The sequence below is a fragment of the Nyctereutes procyonoides genome, unplaced genomic scaffold (assembly GCF_905146905.1).
Source record: "Nyctereutes procyonoides isolate TBG_1078 unplaced genomic scaffold, NYPRO_anot_genome, whole genome shotgun sequence".
Taxonomy (NCBI): domain Eukaryota; kingdom Metazoa; phylum Chordata; class Mammalia; order Carnivora; family Canidae; genus Nyctereutes; species Nyctereutes procyonoides.
The window spans coordinates 44,890,702-44,901,915 of record NW_026575046.1 but is presented as its reverse complement, the minus strand read 5'-3'; the positions used below and the strand labels follow the sequence as shown (position 1 = coordinate 44,901,915).

The window sequence follows — 11,214 nt, the reverse complement described above, 5'->3', positions numbered from 1 at the left end:
GCGGGGCCGACGACGGGGAGGTGCTGGGCGCTGCCCGGACTCCAGGGGCGCGGGCGCTCACAGGGACGCGAGCGCTCACCGGGGGCCTCACGAAGTCACAGAATCAACAAAATCCGTTCGTGTGTGCAGCCCCCACGTGTCGTGCGCATTAGCGTGGCCGACAGCGAGCGAGGCGGGCCCTGGATCAGCAGCCGCGTGTAAGGCAGGGCGGGGAGCTCCCGGGGGCGTGCTGGAGCCCGCGGCGCGCTCTCAGGGTCGCTGCCAGGGAAGCGTCAGAACGCAACGCTCAAGCGAGCCCGGGGGTCCAGTTGACTTTTCACCGAGTGGGTCGCAAGGCAGCCTCGCATCTCGCAGTGGGGGGGGGGAGACCCAAAGGGCTACAGAGAAAGAAAGGCCTTAAAAGTGAGACGGAGAAGTCGTGAACAACAACAAGTATTTGGGGTGAAGTCGCCTTCCCTGGGAGGCCAAGGGGTCTTAGTGGGCGCACTGCATCTGCCTTTTGTTTTTTGTTGTTTTTTATTTATTTATGACAGTCACAGAGAGAGAGAGAGAGAGAGAGAGAGAGAGGCAGAGACACAGGCAGAGGGAGAAGCAGGCTCCATGCACTGGGAGCCCGACGCGGGAGTCGATCCCGGGTCTCCAGGATCGCGCCCTGGGCCAAAGGCAGGCGCCAAACCGCTGCGCCACCCAGGGGTCCCTGCATCTGCCTTTTGGAGGGTGGAGAGGGCCCATGTGACAGGTTATCTTGTTGGTTCTGACCAGAAGAAAAAATTTCTAAGATTTTATTTTTTTGAAAAATCCCTACACCCAGCGTAGGGCCTGAACTCACAACCTCGAGAGCAAGAGTCGCCAGTTGCACCGGTGGAGCCAGCTAGGCATCTCCCTGACCAGAAAATTTGTGACTCCAACTAAGGCTGTGATTCTGGGGGGATCCCTGGGTGGCTCAGCGGTTTAGCGCCTGCCCTTGGCCCCGGAGACCAAGGATCGAGTCCCGCATCGGGCTCCCTGCATGGAGCCTGCTTCTCCCTCTGCCTGTGTCTCTGCCTCTCTCTCTCTCTCTGTGTCTCTCATGAATGGATAAATAAAATCTTAAAAAAAAAAAAAAAAAAAAAAGAAAGACTGTGATTCTGGGAGAAGTTGAAAGTGCAGTTAGGCTAGGTGTTAAGCTTGGTGTGGTGATTTGTTGTAAGTGACACCATTTAGGGCCCTGCAGTTTTCTTTTATCAAAGATAATGTGGTAGAGTGACTTGGGTCAGGAAGACCTCTGTTCTGAGTTAAGATCTTTAAACAGCTGGGACGCCCGGGTGGCTCCGTGGTTGAGCATCGGCCTTCGGCTCAGGGCATGATCCCCTCTGGGGATCGAGTCCCACATCGGGCTCCTCTGCCTGTGTCTCTGCCTTTCTCTGTGTGTCTCTCATGAATAAATGAATAAAATCTTAAAAAAAAATTTTTTTTTAAACAGCTAACCTGGGATTTAAGGTCTGAGAAAACAGGGACATGAATGGTCTTTCTCACTCTTCTCTATGCCCCAGTACTTAGCAGCCTCTAAACTTTATTGCTTCTATGTCTTATAAAAGAATTTTAAGAGATTATATTCCAATAAAGATTTTTTAAAGTTGACACCCCAAAACTCTTGTCACAACCTTTTATTTTATCAGGATTTTATTTTTTAAGTAACCTCTACACCTGACGTGGGGCTCAAGTTCACAACCCTGAGATCAAGAGTTACTAACATGCTGTACCCACTGAGCCAGCCAGGTGCCCTTGTCACGATTTTAAATAGTGGCAGTGGCCTATTTTCTGGTGTGATGTTTCTTGTATAAGTGCTCTCCATGTATTTTCATCAAAACTGTAGAGCTGCAACAAGCAAACAAACAAAAACTGTTTGTTTAACAAACAAAAGCTGTATATAACAAAAGCTGTATATTTAGCCCACCCAGAATGTTATCATATTAATTAATCGGCAAAGACAGTTCTCTTTGTCAAACCAAATAATTCAAATCATATGTACTTATTTTTTTTTGATTTAAAAGTTTACCTTTATTTTTATGTTTTAGAACAAGTGAAAGTGAACATATGTTCCTGTGACACCTTCTTCTTTCTAAATTCAAAGAGAAAAAGATGAAGACAAGGAGGGATGAGTTGGCGGATGGACGGATCAATGGACAGATAGACCACCACCTTTGAAATAAAGCAGGAAGTAAGGGCCATCTTTTTTACGAAGTATCTTTCGCTGGGTGCTCAAGGATTTGCCTTCAGGAGAGGTGCATTCTCGAAATGTACTTTGTTCAGTTCCTGTTATTTTACACCTATAGCAGTGGGAGAGGTGGTAAGCCTTTTCTTGTGAACAGGGGAGTATAAAAATAAAGTTGGATAACTGCATTGGTGGGCAAATCAATTTTAGGAAAGAGGATACAAAAATTCAAGATCTGCAGATGGATTTCTCTAATGTATCCAGATCCACCTACCCCTAGGAATATCTTCCTATATGTCAAGATGCATATAGGCAGTTTGGAAGATCGTTTACTTGGAGTGTGCTTGTCACAGGGCATTGCTCAAAAACTGCTTCCTACCTGAATGAATAGGAGGGTTCTCAGTAGAGAGGTATTCAAAGCAAATGACCTGAGGCAGGAGCTAAATTTACTTAGAAATAGAAGAGAGGGGGATTGGATGTGAGCCAAGTGGAGAAATTGGCAAAAGTGAAGCATATAGGAACTTATAAATCAGAGCAGAGGTTTCTAATTTTATTCTAAGCATGATGGGAGCCACTAGAGGTTTTGCATTTTTGTTTTCAGAAAGGGATGTGTTGGGTTTAATTGTATTCCCCCCAAATTCATGTCAAAGTCCTAACCCCTAGTACCTCAGAATGAGACTGCATCACTGCGGTGTGTCTCCCAATCAGTTGGGGACCCCCCAAATGTTGGGCGAAGATCTAGTGGAGACTGATGGCGTAGGCAGAGAAAGGATTCACCCAAAGGCAGAACAAAGCAGATGGAAGTTTAATGAAAACACCGCAAGGGAGCTGCAAGCAGGACAACAAATGAGAGACTGCAAAGAGGCAGTGGGTAGGGGTTGTTTTTAAAGGGGAATATGAAGAGGTATGGGGATGTATGGAATTCTCCCTTTCTTGGGAGCTATGCCTGGTTGTACATAGCCCGTTAGCTAATTAGGGCCTATGGATATTTTGAGGGGGATCGGCCTGTTGGGCCTGTCTGTATTCAGCCAGGTGGTGGTCACTGTAGGCTTTTGCCTTGATCGAGTTTCCACTGCTCAAGCCTATTGTCTAAAAGTGGCCTCTGTAGTTACCTATCAATCTATCATAGCCATTAACTCAGGAAACAAAAGAAGCCCTGGAACACTGCCTCTGCCAACTACTCTGTCCTAGAAAATCTTGAAGGGGCTAGACTCATCAAAAGCATAGTTTAGTTCCTGGTTGGGTTTGCCAAACCTGTTGCCAAACAGAACTCAGAAAAACTCATTGCAAGAGAAGCCAAGAGAGATGCCTGGGTAGCTCAGTGGTTGAGTGTCTGCCTTCGGCTCAGGGTGTGATCCCAGAATCCTGGGATCATGTCCCACATCAGGCTCCCTGCATGGAGCCTGTTTCTACCTCTGTCTATGTCTCTGCCTCTCTCTCTGTATCTCTCGTGAATAAATAAATAAAATCTTGAAAAAAAAAAAAAAAGAGAGAGAGAGAGAGAAGCCAAGAGATGAGGATTTGGAAAACAGAAAGGGAGAAATTTATTTTGGGTGCTGGCAGCCAGAGGAGACGGCTCAGGCCTCAAAAACCAACCTCTTCATCCACAAGATGGACACCTAGAGTTTGACAGGGAGAGAGGTTCAGGGGTACATGCAAGAGAGCAGGCAGGGGTCACATGATCGTAGGTGGGGATTGGTGGGGATTGGTATGTGTTCAGTGCCTGATCCTGGGCAGGGAAAGGGATGGAATGTGGTCTTTAAGGCATTCCGTTGCTATCAGGGCTTTTCTGGCCTGACAGTTGGAATGTTCCAGTCATTGTAAAACATCTTCATCAATGCCTTAAGGAAGTGTGATAAGAAATAAGTACGATGGGTTTTAGTTAGAGCATGAGTTAAGCAGCCCTGTCTATTTCTGGTTTAAGCTGAAGGGTGTCTATAGTTGAGGAAGTGGGCTAGCTGACAACTGTCTTTGGAGAGAGGGTTCTTAAAGAGGTAATGAAGTTAAAATGAGGTAATGAGCATGAGACCTAATCCAATCTGATCCATATCCTTATACACACAAACACACACCCCACACACACCATGTGAAGACATAGGGGGAAGAATTCCATTTATAAGCCAAGAAAAAAGACCTCAGAAATAACCAACCTTGCCTGCCAACACATCGATCTCAGTCTTCTAGTCTCCAGAAGTCTAAGAAAATAAATTTCTAGTGTGTAAGCCCCTGGTCTGTGCTACTTTGTTATGGCAGCGCTAGCAAACCAATATAGGAGGATTTGGAAGTCCAATCTTTCCCTCAATGCAACATTCTTTTTTTTTTTTTTTTTTTTTTTTTACGATAGTCATACAGAGAGAGAGAGGCAGAGACACAGGCAGAGGGATAAGCAGGCTCCATGCACTGGGAGCCCGACGTGGGACTCGATCCCGGGTCTCCAGGATCGCGCCCTAGGCCAAAGGCAGGCGCCAAACCGCTGCGCCACCCAGGGATCCCTCAATGCAGCATTCTATGGGAATTGGTGATGGTGCCTACAGGATCTTCTGTGGCCAGGATGCAGTAACATCTCTCAGTTGCTGCCGATAAGGTGTACAGGTTTGGGTGCCTTGTTTTGTGTAACAAAGGCTATAGCTAAGTGATGTCTTGTTACCCAAAAAAAGAAGAAGCCCTTTAGTTTCCTCTCCAGGTTCCCAGATTCCAAGTTGAGAATTGCTGGTGGAAGTTCTCCATCATTTGTTTGGAATCAGCCCACAGTTGCATTCTTTGGGCCTGCAGGTTCGGTTCTTTCCACACCCCCTCAGATTATTAGTGGGGCTCCGGGAAAACAAAAGGCCTCTTTAAAAGAAGTGGAGTTCTTTAAATCTGGGGCGGTGAGCCTGCCATGTTCTGGCACACTTTGTTTTCTAAGAACCATAGTCTCAGAAGTTGCAAATATCTAGTAAAATGGCAAAATCTTACTAAAGCCAACCTAGAATTACAATGGCCACTATGGGGAATGGTCCAATTAGATGGAATCATTTGTGCACTTGAAAGCAAGAGTTCCCAAACTAAACACAATGGGAATTGCATGCAGAAGCCTCAAGGAGTTTACAAATTTCCAAAATAGTTTTATTGAGAGATTCCTTGCAAAGGTCTCGTGAAGAATTGAGAAGAAAGTTACCTACAGCCAAAGACTATGAGACTGATGTATAAGACTGACATAACTTCTCCTGCTCCCCTCTATCCCCCTTTACCCGAGTGCTCATTCTCGTAATCCTCTGTCTGAATTGCCTTTCTACTTGGAAGAGACTTATTAAAACATTACCTTTTAACATAAGACAACCTGAGACTACAGGCAATCCTTTTCAGGTATCTTTCTTTCACTCCTTGGTCACGGCCAAAAGAATTTCTTAAATCCAGGGAAGATCCTCAAAAGTTTTTGTAAATAGATTACTTCCTGAGCTCAGCAGAGAGATAGAGAGAAGAAAATAAAATTTCATGTTGTCCCGTCCTTTTCGAATCTAAACTAATTGGTTATTGATCCTTTCTCTCTCAGGAATAGATAGCTATTGCCTTCTTTCTTGTCTCATTTCAGCATCCTAAGGACTTGGCTTGGCTTTTTGTCTGCCTGGGACACGTAGGTTGTAGGTCCTTTCTCTGGCTATATTTGAAAGTGACTCTAGATCTTGTGAAGATAGTATCTTTTGCGCCCTCTTTGAGGACACTTCTTGGGTCCATGAAGTCACTTAATACTGCCAGAAATATTTCCTGTTTGTCCCAGCTGAATCCTGACAAGCTATTTGAAAGAATTTAATGACTCTATGATCAGAAATTTGGCTAAATTGGAAGGTGATTCAGAGCCTTCTAGGAATTTCTTTAAGCATTCAACCCTAGGCTAAATGTACCCAAATGGAAAGGAAAGCATCCTAACAGAGGTGAATGAGGGTGTCAGTCCTTGATATCATTTAGGTGGCAACCCAATTCTTTGATGAATTACAAACAGATGTTCTTATTTTACAAATCTAGTCTTTGCAGGACCAGAGGTGTGGTTCCAGAAACAATTCAAAGTTCACTAATCCTTTTTACTAATCCTTGATTTTTCCCTGTTTATCTCAAAAGACTTGTAAGTATTGTAAAAACTCTGGCCTTAAAAGAAGTTCTAGGAGAAGCTTGCTTTTTCCACCACTCCCACCTATGCCTTTGAGATATAAATGGTATATCCAGAACCTTTTCCATAACTCTTACCTAAACCATCTCTTTGATAGGCAAACTTCAGGGGATGGAAATTTCTATCAAAAGAAAAAGAAAAAAAAAAGTGTGTGTGTGTGTGTGTGTGTGTGTGTGTGTGTGTGTGTGTGTGTGAGAGATTTGGAACTTGACCTATCAAGGACAAATACAAACCTTTAAGTGTCTTTTCCACAAATATTTTACAAAGTTCTAGCCACCTAGACCGGTAAACTTAGTCTATTCCATCTTCCAGAAAGCAAACTTCAATCCAGTTTATAACTGGTAAGTTTTGTATTATCATATCTATTTTATGGCAATAATTTAAAAACAGACTTTTGCTGTCTTCTGATGTCCTTGTACCACGGCAACAGTTTGCTCCTGAATCAGAGAAATTAAGATGGATAAGCAGGTGCAATAAATTAAACAGTTGGGGCTATAGAGAATCCAAGACAGATCTTCTCTGCTACCTGACAAACCCCATTTTTCAGTGTTTGCATTCCTTCACCCAACACAGCACGTTTAAGATGACTTGGATTATGAATAGACCTTGGCAGGGAGACTTCCATAAAACTGCAGAAACAGAGAACCTGCAATGTCTGATCTGTCAGGCCCATAATCCTGGAAAAACTATTTTTATTCCCAGTGGCCTCAGGCTTCCTCTCTCTGGACCCTCTGAACATCTGCTGTGAGACTTCATTCAGCTGCCACTTAGTATGTCTTATCAATATGCTCTTGTCATATGTATGTTTTCTGAATAGGTTGGTGCCTTCACAGTGGCAAAGGAACCATTAGAGACTGTTTCCACTTGGAGTGCACCCTCCATAATCTCCAGTGATGGAGGCACCCACTTTGCTGGACAAATCAGATGAGCCTTAATGAAAATCTTGCAAACTTTGCAGAATTAACACTGTTTTATCATCCTCAGTCATCAGGCAAAGTTGAGAGAATGAGTGGTGTTACCAAACCATCACAGCCACTAACTCAGGAAATGAACAGGAAAGCCTGGGCACTGCTACCACCTACTTTATCCCAGGGAATTCCAAGGGGGATGTGCAAATCAAAACCACAACTCCTGACTGGATTTACCAACACTGTTGCTGAACAAACTCAGATAAACTCACTGCAAGAGAAGCCAATAGCTTGAAACATGGATTTGTAGAAGAGAAAGGGAGAGATTTATTTGGGTGCTGGCAGCTGGGAGAGGTAGCAAGTTCAAGCCTTAACAACCCACTTCTCTCTTGACAAGATGGACACCTAGAGTTTTATAGGAAAAGGTTAAGGGGGGGTAAATGCAAGAGAGCAGATAGGGAGCATGTAATCATGGGTGGTGGTCAGTGTGTGTTCAGCTTGTGACCATGGGCAGGAATGTGGTCTTCTAGGCGTTCCACGGCTATCAGGGCTTTTCTGGTTTGTTGACTGGAATGTTGCAGTCATTGTCAAAGCCTCAAGAAAGTGCGATAAGGAATAACTGTTGTGGTCCATAGTTGAACAAGAGGGCTCACTGATAATGGGATCCTCAAACTTAAAGCTTCTAATCTTACAAAAACTACAGGACTTTCCTGGCCAAAGGTATTGCCTTTGGTCTTGCTGACTGTTTGAAGTTCATCATTCTGGAAACATAAACTCATGTTGCATGAGAGTCACTGGCAGACCAATGTCTGTTGGCATATAACCTTCTGCTGATTCCTTGTCTCATGCTAGTATGACTAGCTACTCAAAGTCTCTGATATCTTATACTCAAGACTGTCATCAGTTTTAAGAATTCTTGGATTCCCAATTCAAAGGATCCTATTGGTCATGAAAAAGGCCTTTACCCCCCATTTTGACTGCAAACTTTCTCATTGATTAAGTTCTTTACTACTTGTTGGACGGCCCCGGTGGTACAGCGGTTTAGTGCCGCCTGCAGCCTGGGGTGTGATCCTGGAGACCCGGGATCGAGTCCCACGTTGGGCTTCCTGTATGGAGCCTCCTTCTCCCTCTGCCTGTGTCCCTGCCCCTCTCTCTGTGTCTTTATGAATAAATAAAATCTTAAAAAAAATTCTTTACTATTTGTTAACTCAGGCAAAAGACCCTACTGGCAAAGCATCCTGGGAAGAGAACCAAAACTACCCCCTCAACAATAAGGACTGCCCTGAGCCAGTAAGATCCAGCCTGTGATGGATTTGACCTTCACTGCCCACCTGCATACATCCACAAACCGTTGTTTTACATTTTCTTTATATAAACCTGAAGGTATTTTCAGCACTTTGGAGACAGTCTTTGAGACACTAGCCCACTTTCTTTTGGTGTTGTCCTCACCAAAATAAATTCCTTTCTTGTTTCACCACCACTTGTCTCTCTGCCTTTGGAGTTTGTTAGCAGTGAGTGGCCGGATAATGGTCTGTTTGCAACCCCTGGAGCCAGGTGCTCATGTACCCTAGGTACAGTCACAGTGTTAAGCCTGGTGACTAGATATTCTGGAAGCATATAAAAAGATGGCCCTAGACTCATTAGAGGATACCTTACCGAGTGCTATTTTCAAAAGATTTTATTTAGTATTTGACAGAGAATGAGGGAGAGAGCACAAGCAGGGGGAGTGACAGGTGGAGGGAGAAGGAAAAGCAGGCTCCTCACTGAGCAGGAAGCCCAATGTGGGGCTTGATCCCAGGACCCTGGGATCATGACCTAAGCCAACAGCAGATGCTTAACCAACTGAGCCACCCAGGCACCTCTCAAGTGCTCGTGACCACTGACATTGCTGGAGACCTCCCCATCAACCTGAAAAGAGAGATAAGTAGCTGGTATTGACATAGACTGCTTCCACTTCATATTGTGAACACTTTCTCTTCTTATCCTTTCCTTTACTCTGACATTCTCTTGGGAAAATAATGCCCTCATCTATATTTCCTATAACATTGCTAAGAGGGATGGGTAACCTGAATTTACAACAACTTTCATGTCAGGCTACAAGAAAATCTAATTGTCCCTAATTTTTCACAAAGTAAGAGATCTCATTGGTTGTACGTCGCCCCCACCCCGAATTTATACTGTGGAGTTAGAAAGTACCTAGCAGGAGACTTTCAGGATTCAGTATTCACTCCTCTGGGTGGGTCCCTATTTCCCTAGCTAAGGATAAATGAAAATAAAGTTTCTGTTAGAAATTTCATAAGTCTTGAAATCATTGCAGAATTTACTACTAAAGCAATAGCTGCCTGGCAAAGATTCTTAGCCTGTCTGGCCAGAGTTGTTTTTGATAGTAGAATAGCTCTTTATTATCTTTTAGCTGAGTAAGGAGGTGTCTGTGCTATGCTTAACACCACCTGCTGTATCTGGGTTAACACTTCTGGGGAAGCCGAACCTCAGTTATTAAGATCACTGAGCAAGCCACCTGGCTTAAAAGGCTGACTCCTGCAATGGGGTCTTTGATTGGTTTGGGTCTTGGGTTGGGGACCATGGCTCCAAAGTAAACTCTAATATAATCTTCCTGGTGCATTATATTCTTAAGAGTTTTTTTTTTTTGTTTTTTTTTTTAAGGGAGTGCGTACACGTGGGCAGGACGGGAGTGGTAGAGAGGATGCTGGGCAGACTCTATGCCCAGACAGCATGGAGCCAGAGGTGGGGCTCCATCTCCCTGAGACTGGAACATTGAAGAAGCAACGAGAATGACTGATTTAGATGATAAGCCTGGAGTTGGGATCTGAGAGTATCACAGGGTTAAGCAAAAAATATCATGACCAGTGGATACCACACAAAGGGAGAAAAGAAACTGCAAGAGCTTCAGAGTGGTAGCTGACAGTAGTACTAATGCCTTAAATTTTGAGCACATCTCTCAGGCTGAGAGTCTAATCAAAAGAGGGGAATTGTTAAAAAGAAAACCACAGACCTTAAATGGTATCACTTAAACCAAGTCACCAAGTCTACACTTAATACCTAACCTAATTGCAGTTTCAGCCTCCCCCAGAAATGTAGTCTTAACGGGTTGGTCAGGAATTTTTTGGCCAGCTTCAATGAGGTAATCCGCCACATGAGCCTCTCTATCCCTCAAAGGAATAGGAGATAATCTTCGCCATAAGACTCCCTGCCTTCCCCAAAGGTAAGATGATCTTGCCCGAAACAATTCTTTTCTTTTGTTAATAACTTCTTGTCCTGCCCTCCCTCCCACAAAGCCTTCCATTTTGTACAACTCCTCAGAGCACCCTGGTATTTGCTAGATGGGATGCCATGGATTCATGAATCACTTAATAAGTAAATTAGATCCTCAAATGTATGCAGTTGCATTTTGTTTAACAAGGTCAATTATTTAAAGTGGAAACTACTAGATTAGCTAGTATTCATTGTAGATTCCAGAGAATGAGGGTAACTTTCATATCTTATGTCCTGTAGTACCTGCGTTTTCGTTCATTTACCATGTCTCTTCCTTCCTCACATAATAATAGAAAACAAATTCTAAACTTAAAAAAAATAAAGGGCACCAAGCTCCTATACTGAGGCTCTAGGTAAGCGCTAGCCTCCTTTCTTACCCTGGTGGTAATGAAAATCCCCTCAGCACAGTGACTTCTACAGAGAGGGGCTGGGGCTGGGGCAAGGCCCTGACCTAATAGGAGGCACATCCTCCCCAACGCATCTGAAAGCCTCCTTGTCCCCTTCCTGCTATCAGAGAGATGGTACCTGCCTCTCTTTCCCAAGGATCCGTCTTGTGTCTGGGTGCAGTGTCACAGTGTTACAGGATTACAGGGTTCTTGTCTCACGGAGTCCAAGACTGAATCTCCCGGACACAAAAGAGTGAAGTGACATGAATGTTTATTAAGTGAAGGTGAGCACAGAAAGGAAAGTAAAAA

The 11,214-nt window shown here is 44.1% G+C and overlaps 1 long non-coding RNA gene across 1 annotated transcript; it reads left to right on the top strand.

Annotated features, from left to right (window-relative positions):
- The first annotated feature begins 73 nt into the window (after positions 1-73).
- LOC129509571 (uncharacterized) lies at positions 74-8,726 on the top strand. Its single transcript, XR_008664373.1, has 3 exons — positions 74-197; positions 2,058-2,200; positions 8,459-8,726. It is a non-coding gene; the product is annotated as an uncharacterized LOC129509571 (long non-coding RNA).
- Positions 8,727-11,214: the final 2,488 nt, after the last annotated feature.